Source organism: Giraffa tippelskirchi, chromosome 3 (assembly GCF_054371585.1).
Source record: "Giraffa tippelskirchi isolate mGirTip1 chromosome 3, T2T-mGirTip1v1.2.pri, whole genome shotgun sequence".
In the NCBI taxonomy this organism is placed as follows: domain Eukaryota; kingdom Metazoa; phylum Chordata; class Mammalia; order Artiodactyla; family Giraffidae; genus Giraffa; species Giraffa tippelskirchi.
In genome coordinates, this window is record NC_137277.1 from 85,747,278 (window position 1) to 85,758,853 (window position 11,576).

An 11,576-nucleotide genomic window follows, 5' to 3' on the forward strand; every position below is an offset into this window, starting at 1 on the left:
AAGTCTGAAGTTACTCTGGTTACCAATTCTGCTTACATTATTCTTTCCTTTCTGAAATCATTTAGGACTTGGTATTCATCCCTAGAATCCTGAAATTGATACGATATGCTTAGGAGTGAGTCTTTTTCATTCATTGGTGGCATATTTAGTATACTCTCCATCTGTGACTCGTCTTTTAATTCCAGAAAATTTCCTTGTGATCTTTCTTCACCACTTATAGCCATTCTTACTTCTTATTTCCTCCTCCAGCCCCCTAGACACACAGGAGGACAGATTAGCAGTTCCCAGAACATGCTTTCCCATCTTCACACCTCTGCCCAGGCTAGGGTCTCTGTTTTGAATGCCTTTCCCTGCCCAATGATGTCCCTGACCATCTCCTCTGAGCCTCATGAGCATGGTTAATTCTCCTTTTTCTGTACCACAGCCCCTTTCTTTATCCTTTCATCTTTCCCACTTACTTCCCACCAGACTATAAATTCTTTAAAAGTGAAACACATTCCTATTTTCACCTGAATCTTCAGTAGCTACTATGCAGCCAGCACATCACACCTATTCCATTCAAAAATATGTGTTGAATGAATGAATCAAAAACCAAATAAATAATGTCTAGTTATTCCTGTTATACCATTTGCAGCTGGAAAGATTACAATCAGATTAAGTAAAATCTGAGAACTGTAGTTTTTATAAGTGCCCTCCAAAGGATTCTGAAGCAAATCCTTATCTGGAAACAGCTGCCTAGGCTTGTTGGGAGACTAAGAAGAGCATATTTGGGATCTCTAGGGTTAGGTGTCTCTGAGACTGGAGGAAGAGGAGAAGGGTGGGGAGAAGAGGAGGAAGGCGGAGGAGGAAGGAGGAAATCCTTCCAGAACAAACAGAGAGATCTGAACCAGGATGAGATGGATATGAATAAATCCGAACCCTCTGGTACAGAGCAAGTCCAGGGTAAACTGAGGCAGGATCAGTCCATTTGAAACTGACCCAGAGGTAGCAGAGAGAGGCAGACCTCTGAGAAGCATAGTTCTCAGGATCTTCACTCTGAGATGAGGCAACCAACCAGTCAGCTCTTCCCAGAATCAGTTACTCACTTTGTGATACATCCTGCCTTTTGGAAACTGGCTGTGTATGAATAGAACTATATAATTACTTGAGTGTTTTATTGAGACCATAAAAAATTAAGTACCATCTGATTACCAAAGAGACTAACAATTCTGGGGTGTATGAATACAGGTTTTCACTCCAGTAAGCTTGGCAAAGCGTCATGGACTTAGCTGAAGAGATTAGCTGACTGAGATTCCCACTGCCATCTACGTGACTGTCTGACCACATATATTTACTTTTCCCTTTGAGCTTTCTCTCCTTGAAAATCATTATTCTAAGAGGTTCAATTTATGACCAGAAGAAAGGATAATCCGAGTTGTAGATTAATTATACTTAGAGCATCTTGGGGAAGATTGCTACCTGATCAAATTATGTTCTAAAGTTTTAGGTGTATTCTCCAGTGAAGACCCTAGAATTTAATAAAAGTCATCCATATAAATGTATTTACACAGCACACCCAATCAAATGATGCTGTCATTCTACAATGTTAAAACAACTGCTTTTACACAAGATAGACAACTTTCCTCCATGCAATAATTCCCAGTCCTAATTCTGTAGCATCCTAACTTTGGTTTCATAAACTCTCAAAGCTGTTTTAAATGCTAATGATAAGTATCTACCACAGAGCACTGAAGAGCAAGTTAGAACAGGGATATGACAAAAATGAAAGCATAAGAGAGTGTCACAACTCTGAAAATATTGAAAATCACTAACTCAGTGGTTGAATCAAATCAATGGAGTCCTCAAGTAGTACGACTTTAGTAACTACTTAGGTAGTAGTAAGTACTACTTTAGTAGTGGTAACATTTTTTTTAATGTTTAAAAATTTCCTTAGGGAATTCCCTGGTCGTCCAGTGGTTAGGACTCTGCACTTTCACTGCCTGAAGCCCAGGTTCAATCTCTGGCTAGGGGACTAAGATCCTGCAAGTCACAGGGTGCAACCAAAAAATTTTTTTTGTTTTCCTTAAATTAAAATTAAAATATATTTTTAAACTATTAATTGCTGAAAGCATAAATAGTACCATCAGCTTATTATCAAAAGTGGAACTATAGGAAGAAAACCTTAAAGGAAAAGTTATTTTACTTTTCAAAGTTTTTTAGCCTTCCAGTCCAAAAAAAAAAAAAAAATGGACTTTTGTCCTGGATTTTTGAAAAAGAGGAATAAAAGAAACCCATAAAGTTTAGAATTAGATAGATGGGAGTTAGAATTCTGCCTCTAGGGAACCCCCAGCAGTCCAATGGTTAGGACTCTGCACTTCCACTGCAGAGGGCACGGATTCAGGGAGCTAAGATCCCACAAACTGCACAGCACAGCCAAAAAAAAACCCAACTCTGCCTCTACCTCTCAGTAACCTTGAATCAATCACTTTTCCCAAGACCGTGGTATTTCCAGACCTAAAATGAAATATCCGTTCTGTTACCAAATGTCTAAAAATTGATAGTCCAAAAGTTACACGTTTGCACAGTATTATATGACTTCTTAAGTCTTATTTCCAAGTAACAGATATTTCAACACAACATAGCTTTGATCCAAGAGAAAGACCCAGTTAGCTCTAGTAGCAAATCTTCACTGACCAGCTGTTAGGACATGGGCAGGACACTGAGCCTCTCTGAGCAGTTTTCTCCCTGGCAGTAATACCCATTCTGCGTAGCTGTTGCGAAGTGGGAGATGCTGTGAAAGGCCTTGCACAGGGCCCTGCACACAGTACATAATACTCAATAAATGGAAACTGATGGTTACCTAATTATTTTAAGAAAGCTTGATATCATATTTAACCATCTACTTTTTCAGCCTTTGTAGTTAGGATTGCTTTCCTCAATAGTTTTCCTCTCCTTGTTTTCAGAATTGTTCTGTATATCTCCATTAGTTTTGCAGAGCAAAAATAGATTATTGTATCATTGATTCCCTAAATCCTTATTACAGTATCTAAGTTTCTTTGCATATGTTTTATATTTTTTCTCAATCCTCTCTTTGCAATCCCATGGACTGCAGCACGCCAGGCCTCCCTGTCCATCACCAACTCCCGGAGTTTACTCAAACTCATATCCATTGAGTTGGTGATGCCATCCAACCATCTCATCCTGTCATTCCCTTCTCCTCCTGCCTTTAATCTTTCCCAGCATCAGGGTCTTTTCAAATGAGTCAGTTCTTCACATCAGGTGGCCAAAGTATTGGAGTTTCAGCTTCAGCATCAGTCCTTCCAATGAATACTTAGGACTGATTTCCTTTAGGATGGACTGGTTAATTTAAAAAAATTAAATCTACTTATAAAAGGATTAACTTTATTAGAAAATAGACTCTTGGACTTCTTCTGGATTTTTTTATCTTTTAGGTTTACATAGGCCTATTATTTCTCAATTCAGATCCTTTCTCTATCCTTTACTTATACTACTCTATTTCCTCTCTTCACAAAAGTAAAGTTAAAAGTTTATTTTCTGATACAATATAGAAAAAAATGCATTTGTTTTATCATGACCTGAATATGACAAAAAAAAAAAACAAACCCCAACCCTCAACAAATTCCTTTGCCAAGCTTGCTGCCCTAGTATTTATTTATGCTAGCATTATTTCAGCTTCCTTAAATGAAGATTCGTGAATAAACTAATAAAAATGTGCTTTATCATCATGTGTATAAAAACAATACCACTTGGATTACAGTTCTGCAATTCTTTTTTTTTCTGCAAGTCTTTTTCAAAAAGGAGAAAAGCTCTGGGTTTGATATATTTGTTTATAACATCAAGATCAAAGATGCAGAGATTCTGTTCCTGAACAGGATGCTATTCTGCTATGATAGATAAGTTCTACAAGACTAGTTAGAGACTAGGTATGAATAGAACTAACCAGTACTGTGTCTACCCTAGCTGTTGCCTTCCTTCCTCCAAGGCTGCTACTACAAAGCAGACTATCTTGTCTAGAATAGGTTGCAGGGCACCATGAAGAGGATCTGGGTATCTAAGAGAAGCCAACTTTAAAAGTCTAAAACCTAGAACAGCTATTGTTCCACTTCTTTTCCCCTCTCTCCTTTATCACATAAATAACATAAATCTCATAAATAACATAAACATAATATAAACATAAATAAAAGATCATGGCATCCAGTCCCATCACTTCATGGCAAATAGATGGAGAAACAGTGGAAACAGTGGCAGACTTTATTTTGGGGGGCACCAAAATCACTGCAGGTGGTAACTGCAGCCATGAAATTAAAAGACGTTTGCTCCTTGGGAGAAAAGTTATGACCAACCTAGACAGCATATTAAAAAACAGAGACGTTACTTTGCCAGCAATGGTCCATCCAGTCAAGGCTATGGTTTTTCCAGTAGTCATGTATGGATGTGAGAGTTGGACTATGAAGAAGGCTGAACACCAAAGAATTGATGCTTTTGAACTGTGGTGCTGGAGAAGACTCTTGAGAGTCCCTTGGACTGCAAGGAGATCCAACCAGTCCATCCTAAAGGAAATCAGTCCTGAATATTCATTGGAAGGACTGATGTTGAAGCTGAAACTCCAATACTTTGGCCACCTCATGCGAAGAGCTGACTCATTTGAAAAGACCCTGATGCTGGGAAAGATTGAGGGCAGGAGGAAAAGGGGACAACAGAGAATGAGATGGTTGGATGGCATCACTGACTCAATGGACATGAGTTTGGGTAATCTCCGGGAGTTGGTGATGGACAGGGAGGCCTGGCGTGCTGCAGTCCATGGGGTTGCAAAGAGTCAGACACGACTGAGTGACTGAATTGAACTGAACTGAACTGAGCATAAATCTCTGCTTGAAGCACAGGTTAAATACTTCAGTTAATGAAGAGACTTCCATGACATACTTTCTTGCTAGAAATGTTACTAGAAGCAAAATACATGAAGAACAGAAATGAAGGGAGAAGGGGTACTGATGCCCAGAAATGCCCTGTGGAAATGTGTCCATGCTCAAACAGAAGCCTAGCTAGGAAACTCCGAGTAGGACAACCCAGGACATGGATCAGTGCAGGGGTTTCTCGTGTCAAACAATTACAAGTTTTGAGCGTTGAATGACTGGAGGCCTGAGGAAGAGAATGAGGTCAGAGTCTGACTACAGCAAAAAAGCGTGGAGTGGGCATATTGCTATGGGTTGGCTAGAAGAGGAATTCACAGGTGTTGGGGGAGCGGGTTGGGGTGGAGGAGAAAGCAGTTGCTAATAAGTAAGAAAGATTTACTCAGTCAATAAGCCCACCCATTCAAGATCCTGCTTCTACTCAGCTCTTGTTTCTCTTCTTATTTCTACTCTTGTCAAATAGAAAGTATCTCACCTTCCTGGCTGAGTACAATTTTGGACAAACCTAGAATGAAGGTTCCCCGAGAAGGGAAAGTATGAGAGTTAAAACTTGGTAACCTTGAAGTAACATGAAAACAAACAAACAAAACCTGAGGCATTAAAATTAGATAAGACCAAAGGAAGACTCTACAGTATGTATCACAGAGCCAGAAGCCACACTCTCTGTAGACAAGTTACAGATGGAATTCAGGGTTATCAGAGCTGCCTAACAGGAAAATATGCCACCCTGTTAGTAGTAAGTTCCTTATCACTGAGAGTGTTCAAGGGGAGTTGGGGAGGAGACTAGGAGAGGAATGAAGAGTTTCGTAAAGATCCACTCCAACCCTGTGAGTACACCATGACTAACTGACCTCTCCCTTCCCTTCTTAGGGATATAGTCATGAACCTGACACAGGCAGCCCCCTCCCTTGTGGAGGAACATGGTGATCAATGTCAATGATGGGAATAATGGAGATGACTGGGCTGTCCTCCTAAATTTCCCCTCCTAAACTGGCTGAGAAGGTGAAACTGTGTTTCACATTTCTATCCCACAACTATCTCCCCCTTTTCTCGACTTCCAAAGCAAAGAGCTTTTCTGACCTTGAAAGCCCCAGTGTGACCACAGAAAATAAAACCTTTTTGGATGACGATCTACACTATTCTTTTCTCAGCATAATGGAATTGCATTACCCCATGCAGCAGGCTGGGCTGTGAAGCTCAATGGTGCAGTACCATTTACCAGAACTAGGCCCAAGCTGCTCAAACACGGGCGCTCCCTCAGGGGGGAGTATCCAGCTCTGTGAAGAAGGTATATGAACAAATACACATCTTACAGCATTGATTTTCCTTTAAGATTTGAGGGAAGAAACATGCTTGGCATTTGTTTGTATTGGTTTGTTCAATAACTCAAACAGTACAGAAAAGAATGCCAAGATCACATGAATTTTTAAGATTAAATGCAGGATCTGAGAGAAAGTGCTTGCTTACACCGGAAGTATTTATGGTTATACCTACAGATCCCTGAAGGAATACATTCTTCCCCTAAATAGGACATTTTGGTAGGAAAGTTCAATCAGCAAAGATTTACTCCATGATCTTCAGGCAGCAACCCTTGCCTTCTCATTTAGATTTGCTTCTTTGGAGGTCCAGAGATGAGTCTATAAAGAACGTTGGTCCCTGAAGGTAATCTGTGCTCAAAATTAGCTGTAAGAATGGTTCCAATATTGGTCCTCTAGGTCACAACCAACCACTATTCCTATAGCTCCGAAATTCTTCAAATTTAAATGTACTAATTTTCAGATTCTCCTCCCCCTCCCCAAGAATATTACAAAGCTGTGTATAAATCATGTATAAACCCAGAGGTATGCACAAAGCTGCTTTAGAAATCCTTACATGCAAAGCAGGAAAATAGCTATGAAAATCTGCTAGCCCTCCATGTACACATAAGTGTAATTGGGAAACAGGGCAGGCTACCGAGGGCAAGCCTTAGCTAGGAACAGGTGAGACAGGCAGCTTTCTCTGAGTATAACTTGGGAATGTGGAAAACCCCTTCTCTATCACTCAGTGATGGTGGCTAAAGTTTTGGGGCTGGTTGAAGCATTTCCATGTGCTGTCTCATATCCTTCTGCTTATGAAGTAGGGATTACTATCCCCAATTTGCATGTGAGGAAACTGAGGATCAAGCATGTAAAAGTTGCCTAACTTAAAAGTAACACAACGGAGATTCAAATTCAGGTCTGACTTCCAAGTCACAACATTTTTTCCACCATATTTTCCCCATGCTATCATTCTGCCTTCTCCTTCTAACTTGTCTTTTTTTTTCCTCCCTTTAAACAAACCCTTTTCTTATTCTAGTAATTATTAGGTTGCTTACCATTTACCTAAAGTTCAACATGAGGCATTAATTTCCTAGAAGCCATGGTTACGCTGGGATTAGGATGTCAAATGCCTGGCTGCTTTGTTCTCACAGCATCTTGTACTGTGTTGGGATTATTTAACTGCTATTAGGGCATAATCGATGGTTCAGCTGTCCATAGGAGGGTGTGACACAAAAGCACCCACATATCAGTCAAACCAATCTAAGCTCTAGCATTTATAGCTCTCTTTCCTTACCAGGTACAGTTTTCTGGTCACAGCTGGAACTCGGCTTATTTGTGTGTAGTGGGGCAAGGTTAATAGCCACACAAGAAGTAGCCTAAATGATCCCTGCAGTATACCAAAAGGTGCCTGAGCTGTTTCTATTGCATTCAGATAGACAAGACACCCTCCCTGTCAATCTGTCCTGGGTCAAATAAAATGGAAAGCAAATGATGCAAATTAATTTTGATTTCCAACATCTCTGGATACAGATATAAGGCTATCTTATTCCAAGGAGGATTATATCACCACAAACACTCTTCTCTGGTTTTTAAAAAAAATCACTGATTCTCTTTTCTCTGAATCTAACAATTTCTAAAATCAACTGTCCACTTTTCTCTTTCACTCCACACTAATAGTTTCACTCCATGTCTGACTCCTTTTCATGAAACATCACTGTAATTTCTCCACTGTTTTCTCTGACAACTAGATTATTCACTCCACGCCCCTCTTAACTTCTGTTTATAATTTTGAAGCCCTATCAAAGTCAGTTTCACTGCTCTTTCCAGATAGGCACTCAGCCAATATATTGCCAATAGCACTCACTCTTGTGCTAACTTAAAATACACAGTGTAGCCTGCCAAGTATCCTTATTTGGCAAGAAGGTCCCTTAGTTCCCAAGATCTTTGACCATCCATTTTTAGATCCAAATCCTCAGTGCTTAATATTTGGATATTTCTCTCTCTCTTTTTAATTTGTCCTTATGTGTTCCCTGAAAGAATAAGGAAAAGAGATCAATCATCTGTTTGCTTTCCTAGACAAGAAAAAAATGTCCTTGCCATTGTGGTCATTTACTCTGGAATTATTACCACTAAAACTTTTGATATAAACAAAAATATTTTCCAGTTTAAAAAAACTCCCAAAATAATCTCCAAAAAGTTACAATAAAAATTAAATTGTGAAAGGTTAAACAGTACACATTGCTCTAAAAGACCATGATTCTTTATCTTAATTCCCTCTTTCCAAACAAACTAAATTCGCATTCATTTACAATCTCCCAAATCTCTCACTATTGTAGAGGAACAGAAAACAAAGGCTCCACAAATGACTAAAACTATAATTAAAATGAAGCCATTCTATATTTTTTGAAAGTCAAAAAACGACATGATATTTCATTGTGGAGATGGGCCTACTACAAAGAAGACATTAACTGTCTTGGATCACTTGTTTACATTTTGTCTAAATGCGTCTGTCGGTTTGGTTCCACGGAATCCTAGCTGTTCATTTCAACGGAGGTCAGGAGAGCAAGGTTTCTCCTAAAACACCTTTAAGGTTAAAATATGAATATACTTTAACAACCACCTTAAGCTCAAAACTCGTCGAATTAATCTTGTAAGGCGATTCTAATTCACTATCATTCATGAGAAGCTGCTTATTGTAATATCACTGGAATAGGACACTAAATGGTGTTGCTTTCATTATTACAGAAAGTAACAAAAATAGTAATTAAGTTTCCCCATAAACAGTGCTTATGCAAGACGCAGAGGCGCATCAGAAACGAACATTTTCAGTCTAACAAGGATTGCCCCATTCAGTAAGCAACTCGATGTCCTCTGGTCAGTTTTGTATTAAAGTTTGTCTGCAAGCTGTCAGGAGCCAACGCGGCTTGGCGGCCACCTCAGCCTTTACCTCCAGGCCTGGTGCACTTCCTCTAACCCAGGAATCCGGGACGCCAGCGGGTCGGCAAAGGGGCCACTCTGGCGCCCGCGGAAGGCCCGGGAGCCCCTTGAGGTGCGGGAGGGCGCGGGCTCCACGCTCACGGCGCAGTGCTGGCGCGGTCGCCCTTGGCGGGAGGCGAGCTCCTGGGCCGGCCGGCAGGAAAGCAAAAGTTAGTGGGCTCTCCTCGCCCGCGAGCACCTCTGCCGGGAAGCGGCCTGCACCCTGCGCTGATTTGGGAGACTCGCGCCTCGCCTCTCGAGAGACGCCCGGGTCACCCCCGGCGAGGCCGGCGCTCCGGCGTCCGGGGAGGGAAAGCGGCGACCCGGAGGCGCCGCACGCCTGGCCGAGACGGCCGGAGACGCCCCGGCTGCGCTCCATTCTTCCGGGCGCCAACTTCTGCATCGGATCCGCGCGAACTTCCCGAGCCGCTCCCGGCCGCGCAAGGCCGCGGGAGCCCGGGACGCCGGCTCCGGATCGGGCGGGGATGCCTGCCGTGGGGGCCCGGACCACGGCAGGGCCTGAGCCCGCGACGCCGGGACGAGTCGCGATCGCGATGGGCCTGCCCCCCATCCTCTCCCTTGCGGCCTCCGGCCTGGCCCCTTACCTGGCTCCCAGGCCGGGCGCGAGCAAGAGCCGGGGGCGCCGAGGCCCCGCGCGCGGCGAGGGCAGGGGCGGCTACCGGGGTTCGAGGGGACGGCTGCCGGCGGCGCGGCTCCCACGCTTCCGCCCGAGTCAGGAGTTGAACATTCCGCCTCTCCGCCCCGCGCCAATGAGGAAGACAGTCACGGCAACAGCACCACCTACCTCCGAGCGCGGAACCGCCGGGCCTCCCTGCAGGCGTCCCGCACGCCCGCCCGGCTGGCCGCAGCGCAGACGCGCCAGACAGCCAGGCGGGGGAGGGCGCTCCGGCGCCCGGGCTGCACCCCTAGGGCACCTTGCGCCCCTCTCCCCGGAACCCTGCCAGGCCGCCGCCGGCTTCACACGGCACCCCATACTGTGGGGGCGCGGGGAGAGGGGGTATGTCTCTGCGCCTCTTTGTGCCTTCACATCTTTGCACTCAACTCATCCTTATCCATAAACATTTACTATGAAAAAAAGCGCTGGGATACAAAGACAAGGGAGGTTGCTTCGCGCCGGACAGAAGTTAATTATCTACTTGGGAAGAGGACCGACGTGTACATATATTTCTAGGGAGATAGGGCTGAAAGCTACTTCAGTGGAATTATCAGTAGATACTTGCGTAATTTTGAGGAGGGGTCCTGCTCTGTTCCCCTGGTTGCTGACGTTAGCGAAGCCGATTTCAGATGAAACTGGAATGCATTTCAGGGGTGAGCAAAGGGTGGAAACCAGTACCAGGGAGAGAAGTTACGATCAGTGAGGAGGATGGTTCTATGAAGCAAAAGGGAGACGAGGTTCCAAAGATATGAGCAGCACGATCCAGGGCTCACTGAGTTTGAATTTGATCATCTATGGACACAGGGGAACTGTGGAAAGTTAGACTCAAAGGAATGAAATAGCTTTTGTGGGGTTTTTTTGTTTTTTGTTTTTTTAAATGGTGATTTCGAGAGAGCAGACCACAGTGGATGCAGGATGGGTTGCTACGGCAAAACAGGGAAGCAGCATATGGTTACCACCTGGTTATGCGGTTATGAGGACTTGGCGCATACAAAATAGAGTTAGGAAAGAAGAAATGGACTTGAGAGACATGTTTCAGGAAGAAGCCACAGGAACTGGTGATCCACTAGAAATGAAAAGGAAGAAGGAAAAGTCAGAGATGATGCCAAGATTTCAGACCTGGGTGACTGGAAGAATGATGGTGTCATTGACAAAAATAGAGATAAGCAGGCTAGGAGCTGGCTTTCTGTTGAGTTTGAGGTCATGGGAGGAAAAACCGGTAGAGATGCCGCAGTTGAAACGTGAAACCGATTCAGAAAAGTGGTCAGAAGGGAAATATAAAGTTTCTAAACCATATAGTTAAAAATGTCAAGGTGGAGAAATGAGTGAAAAAAAACCCCCACTTTCTAGTCTGTGATTCAGATGAATTATTTGAATTTTCCCTTTGATTAAAAACTAGAAATTTTAGCATTGATAGATTCTATTTGGAGAACTGAAAATTAGGATTAGTGAAAAGTGTCATGCTAAAAATGAAAAACAAAACTCTGGTATAGGTAATCAAAGAATTCCATAAACCATCTAACCATTAAAGGGAGAAGGAAATGGCAACCCACTCCAGTACTCTTGCCTGGAAAATCCTATGGACAGAGGAGCCTGGTAGGCTGCAGCCCATGGGGTCGCTAGGGGTCGGACACCACTGAGCGACTTCACTTTCACTTTTCACTTTCATGCATTGGAGAAGGAAATGGCAACCCACTCCAGTGTTCTTGCCTGGAG

General features: G+C 43.1%; 1 protein-coding gene across 5 annotated transcripts in view; it reads right to left on the reverse strand.

Moving 5' to 3' along the window:
• Positions 1-10,041, reverse strand: part of MAP3K20 (mitogen-activated protein kinase kinase kinase 20) — a 167,218-nt gene extending 157,177 nt beyond the window's left edge. For 3 of the 5 annotated variants that reach the window (XM_081584645.1, XM_081584641.1, XM_081584646.1), the window contains exon 1: positions 9,790-9,956. The gene's annotated coding sequence lies outside the window, so the exon portion shown is untranslated. Of the gene's footprint in view, positions 1-9,789; positions 9,957-9,989 lie in introns of those variants that run through there. The other 2 variants (XM_081584644.1, XM_081584648.1) reach the window with 1 other exon arrangement.
• Between the last annotated feature and the right edge of the window lie 1,535 nt (positions 10,042-11,576).